This window comes from Ictidomys tridecemlineatus, chromosome 12 (assembly GCF_052094955.1).
Source record: "Ictidomys tridecemlineatus isolate mIctTri1 chromosome 12, mIctTri1.hap1, whole genome shotgun sequence".
Lineage (NCBI taxonomy): Eukaryota > Metazoa > Chordata > Mammalia > Rodentia > Sciuridae > Ictidomys > Ictidomys tridecemlineatus.
The window spans coordinates 44921519-44927518 of NC_135488.1; the positions used below are offsets into that span (position 1 = coordinate 44921519).

Genomic DNA, 6000 nt, shown 5'->3' on the forward strand with positions numbered 1-6000 from the left:
TACAGTCAATTGAGTTTCTACAGAGGTTCCGGACCATTCTATTCAACAATGAAGGGGTAATCCTTTCAGCAAACATTGTTGGGTAGCCACATGCCAAAACCAAAACAAGATACTTACACTCTTATCTCATACCACAAACAAAAAAATATTAACCCACAATGGATCACAGACATAAGTGTTGAAATTATTAAACTTAGGGAAGAAAACATAAGACAAAATCTTCAGGACCTTAGATGGGTTACACATTTTCACAAGTGACACCAACAACAAGATCCTAAAGAAAAAGAAAAAAGAAAAACGGATAAACTGAACTTCATCAACCTTTAAAATATTTGTGCTTCAAAAGGTACTGGTAAGAAAGTGAGCTGGATGTGGTGGCTCAGGCCTGTAATCCTAGAGGCTCAGGAGTCCGAAGCAGGAGGATCACAAGTTTAAAACCAGCCTCAGCAATTTAGCGAGGCCCTAAACAATTTAGTGAGAATTGAGACCTGTCTCTAAATAAAATATACACACGGGCTGGGGATGTGGCTGAGTGGTTGAGCACCCCTGGGTTCAATCCCTGGTACCCCCAGGGGAGAGGAGAAACAAGCCATAGACTGAGAGAAAATATCTGCACTTCATATATCTGATAAAGAACGTAATCCAAGCCACGTGAAGAACTCTCCAAACATGTTCGATAAGGAAACAAATCACCCATTATAAAAATGGCCAGTTGATTTGAATAGACATTTCACAAAATATCCGTGACTACAAATGGCTAATAAACTTATAGACTATCAGATATTTGTAAATAAAGATGTCTAATAAGCTTATGAAAGGGCATTCGAGACCATTTGTCACTCACTATTGCAAATTAAAGCCACAGAGAGATACCAGTGCACATCTATGGGGCTGACCATCCTCTAAAACAAACAGCAACAACAATTCAAAAACAAGCCCTAGACCATTCTAGTGTGACGTGGGCAGGGAGCAACTGTAACCCTCATCTGTTGCCGGTGGGTGCACCTTTTTAAAATCTTGCAGCCGTGTTGGAAAACACTCTGGTATTTTCTTAGAAGCTCTACTTTCCACTTGACCTGGCCATTCCTCTCTCCTAGGAATCTACTCAAGAGAAATGAAACCACAATAAGATGTACACGCAAAAGCTCAGCGCGGTATTATTCATAAACAGTGAATAGAAACAATCCAAGTCTGCACGAATTGGTGAAAGATGAACTAAATGTGTCTCATGCAAGCAACAGAATACTCCCTAACAAAAAAAAAAAAGGAAAAAATAAATGAACATAAATGAACCTCAAACACATTATGCTAAAACACAGTAAAAGAAACTGCATGCAGAAGACTACGTAGTATATGGTTCTTTTTATCTCCAATATCCAGAAAAGTCTTTTTATACACAGAAAGCAGATTAGCAATTTCCTGTGGGTGGGGAGAATTAACTACAAACAGGCGTGAGGGAACACTGCAGGGGTTAATGGGAACCTTTAAAAACTGATTTGTGGTGACAGCTGGACAAGTCCACTAATTGGTTAATGATCATTGAAAGGCTTTCAATGTGCGAATTTAAAGGTCTGTAGATTGGGCCTTGAAAACATGAAAGATAGAAACCTAAAATCTAATTGCAGTCCTTTGGCTCGATCGTGAATCACTTCCAACACTGGAGTTGTTGGAATCTGGAATGATAACATGAGTTCCACGCAAGAAGACGGGTTTTGTTCACCTGATGATATTCAAGGAATAAAACCTGGTACATTTTGTCGTCTATTTACAGCAATTGACTAGTTGCTCTTTTCAGAACTAGCTGCTTCTCTGCTCAGGGGGGTATTACTACTCCATATAAGCACTAATTAATTAAGAGCTCAGCTCCTGCACAGGAAGCAAACAGAGGGCAAAGGAAGCCAAACAGATGTCCTCTATGAATCTGGTTCTTCTACCAAGTCTCCTAATGATCACTAATACACACTTGCACCCTGGGTTGGAAAATACTCTCTTCCTTTCAGGAACAGCAGTGAAGATAATCAGCCAGAATACACTAAACCAAACCAAAACGACAAAATACCCTTCAAATCGTGCATACTCACAGTTGAAATGTGTAGATATAAAACCAGTTCATGCATTGAGTCAACGTTGATCGTTGTGGCTGAAGGAGGAGGTTGTTTGATTGGGACTGTTAAAAAAAAATACTATGCGTTGGGAGGAGGACAGGTTTTCCCTATCAAATATCAGCTCTTATTCTGGAACCCTACTAAATTCCTTGATATCATGATACATGGACAGACCAATGAAATCAGCAAGCCAGAAACGGGGACATACAGTATTTTACAACAGTATGATTTTAAAAAGAAGTATTATACTGCATTGAAATTAAATGCTTCTATTCAAAAACAGCAAAAAAATATAACAGAAACTAAGTTAGAAAACAGTCAACAGCCAAGGTCAGCAAACTTTTTCTGGAAATAGTAATACTTCAGGCTGTGTAGCCACATCTTTGTGGCTACCCCAACTGCTGCTTTTATTCTTCCCTATCTCCTCTTCTTTCTTCTACCTTTAAAAATGTAAACTTTAAAAAGTGTAAAACGCATTAGACTATGTTAAGATTAGCTCAGGGGCACACAAAACTAAGCCATGGGCAAGGGGCCATCATTTGCCAACCCCTGATCTATAGTACTGGGGCAGATAACGGATGATGCCAACCAGTACAAACAATAAAGGGTTAGTAGTTAGACTATAAGAGACCCATGAGGAAGTCAATGAGAATACAGACCATCCAACGGGAAGACGACCAAATGGCATAAACGGGAAATTGAATAGCTCACAAACATACAAAAATAAAGTCTTGCATGGAATGAGAAAAGTAGAGATTGAAACACCAATGAGACAGTAGTGCACCCCCTTCAGTTTGAAAAAAACAAAGGAAAAAGAAGTCTTAAATCATTTCTAAGGAGACGGGTCAACTTGAATTCGTACACAGTGGGAGCAGCATAAATTGTTGCGGCTACATTGCGGAACCATTTTGAGCCACGGAGTAAATTTGAGTAAATCTGAAGACATACATATCATGTGACCCAATGCCACTACTAGATGCAAGGAGTAAAATGAGAAACCTCCCGACATTCATTATTGGGGAAATGGATGATCAGTTATGGCATATTCATAAGTTGAATGCCTAAACAGAATAAAACCTAAATAAATAAGTAAACGGCAGTGCGAGCGAATGATAGGTGTTTAAAGGGACAAATCTATAAAAAATTTGTTCCCTCAAAAATCATACTGCAAGTTAGGAACTGAGAATAGATGAGAAGACACTGTGAAGAGAAAGATGGAGAAATTTCTCTTCACAGCAAGATTGATTCTAAAGTTCTGATGGTGAAGACAGTATGGATTAGTGCAAGGATAGACAGACAAACTGATAGAACAGAGACACCTAGAAACCCAGCCAGGTACATACAGAAAAGAGCAACTCTACAGGTCAACGGGCCAATAAACGACACTGGGACAGATGATTAAAATGTGTGGGACTAGATCCTTGTCATACCCCATAGACAAACGCCAATTTCAGGTAGATCAGGCACACATGAAAGGTCAAACTTTAGAGGAGAGTTAAAGACAAATGTATCTTTATGGTGATGTCACAGGAAGATTTTCTTAAATAGAACCCCAAAATGTTGACCAATAAAAGAAAATGATCAATTTGATTACATTAAACTATGGGTTGGGAGGAGGAAAGGTTTTCCCTATCAAATACCAAGTTTCTTCATCAAAAGAACATTTCTTCATCAAAAGACGTGATAAAAAGTGAAAAGGCCAAGCCACAAACCAAAAGTAAATACTTGTAACATACATAACCACCAAAGATTAATGTCCACAGTACAAAAAGAGTTCTTGCAAATCAATAAAAACAGATAAACCCAACAGAAAAAAAAGTGGACAAAAGATGAAACAGTGTCTTCACAGAAAAGGAGTTGACTAGCCAATAATCATATGAAAAGTTTATCAACGTCACTAATAATTAGATAAAGGGAAACTTAGGCTCTAGTAAGAGCCTATCATTTTGTCCCAGTAGACTGGCAGGAAACACAAAAGACTTAAACACTAGTGGTAGAAGTGTAAGTTGGTCAAAACTATGGAGGGGATATAAACTGTTACGACTACTTTGAAAAATAATTATATAATACAAGGACCCAGAAATCCCTCTCTTAGGTATTAAACACAGAAATTCTTGTGTGGATGTATGTGTGTATGAAAAATGCAACTGTGGTATTTAATCACTATCATGGAAAATGGACTAATACACTAAACACAGCAATGTCTATAGTAACAAAAACAAATGTCCCACGGCAATACAAGATGTGGTGTGTTTACCCCATGGAGTACTATACAGCAGAGCATAAATCAGTGAACCACAGTCATACTCATCAACATGGATGAATCTCACTGTAGTGGTTCAGGATCTCCAGAGGAACGAGCTAATGGAATGTGTATAATTTTAAGAGGAAAGTTATCAGATTGTTAGACTGACTGACAGGATCAGAGGCTGGATAGTCCAACGTACCCACCATTTGAAAGTGGTAATCGCTATTTACTATGTGCAAAACACTTCTCATGCATTACTTTCTATGACATCTACAACATTGCAGTCCTGCTGCTGCTGTTGTTGTTGTTATTTCAAGTTTTCATATAGTTTCTTGTACTTTTAGGCTTAGAAATTTGCCAAGAGCACACAGAACTAGTGAGGGGTCCCACAGCCACTGCCCCGCCCCCTGCCCACCCCAACCCCCATCTTGCCCAGTCCTTGGTGGGCTTGCCTGGCCTCACCTCCACTTGTGGAGCACATCCGTGACTGGGTCTTTCTTCAGCAAGGGGCCCACGTCAGCCTGGGCTTGTTATCTCCTGGGGCAGGCGATTCTTCTACTTCAGTCAAATATGCTTCCCTTGTCACTCCCAGCCCCAGCCCCAAGTCTCTGACTCTCTCTACCGTGTGTGTGTGTGTGTGTGTGTGCGTGTGCGTGCGTGTGTGCGTGCGTGTGTGTGTGTGTGTGTGTGTGTGGAGCACGCAGAAACTGCTTGCCAGTTGACTGGTCAGCGTTTTCCTCTAAGGGTGTTCTGGAAGGCAGCCGTGGATTGGCCCCTCACACCAGAGCTCCTTTCAACCAAAGTCCCCCCGCGGTTGCTGGTTCTCATAGTGGAGTGCTCCAGCAGAGAGAGCAATCCTGGGGTTCACCACGGACATCATCCCCGCAGCCCCAAGACAGCTTTCTTGCGAGCTCTTGTAGGCACACACCCCACGCCCACACTTAGTGCTTATTTTTCAATGCCCCGAACACAGGCCCTTTTTGTCCTTTGGAAGAGCGGGGAAGAGCCCCTTCTGCCCCAGAGAATAACAAAAAGGACCCGTTGGCTTCCTTTCAAATATGCTAATGGCCCAGCTTCCAAGTTTCAGTTCAAGGCCCATTTTTATGCCTGACTTAAAACTAAAGCCCTGGTACTGCGGTCCTCAATGGAAACGCTGACCACACTAACGGGAGGGACAAACGGCGGGCATCCAGGGCACACCCTGACCTGCTTGACGGGGGCCAGCAGTTTGCAGGTGGCAGCCTGGGCCTGGAGCAGGCTTCTGGCCCCAGAGAGCCAGACCAAAGCCTGATCTCTTCTTTGGCAGTTTGAGGAAATGTGATCTGATCTCTTTCTTCCCTTAGTTTAAATCCCGTTAGGCTGGGGTGGGTCGGACACCTGCACTTGGGGTGACTCCTTCGGAAACTCCAGATGATAGGTGTGCATGCACGCACCTGGGGAGCCTCGGGTGTAGCTTTCCTAGTCCCACCTGCTCACTCTTTGAAGGAGTCGAAGTGGCATTTAAAACAATAGCCACAGATAAACAGGGCTTGCAGACCACCGGGAACAGATACGCATGAACATGACTGAGCCCCCTTTTACCGGATGGAGAGTCGACATTATAATCCACATGATTTGGGCCCCAACCCAGAGTTGAACAGCCGTCTG

At 42.0% G+C, this 6000-nt stretch overlaps 1 long non-coding RNA gene across 3 annotated transcripts in view; it reads right to left on the reverse strand.

Annotated features, from left to right (window-relative positions):
• Window positions 1-5292, reverse strand: part of LOC120884849 (uncharacterized) — a 47392-nt gene extending 42100 nt beyond the window's left edge. For all 3 annotated transcript variants that reach the window (XR_013428809.1, XR_013428808.1, XR_013428807.1), the window contains exon 1: window positions 4816-5292. This is a non-coding gene — a long non-coding RNA (uncharacterized LOC120884849). The remainder of the gene's footprint in view (window positions 1-4815) is intronic.
• Window positions 5293-6000: the final 708 nt, after the last annotated feature.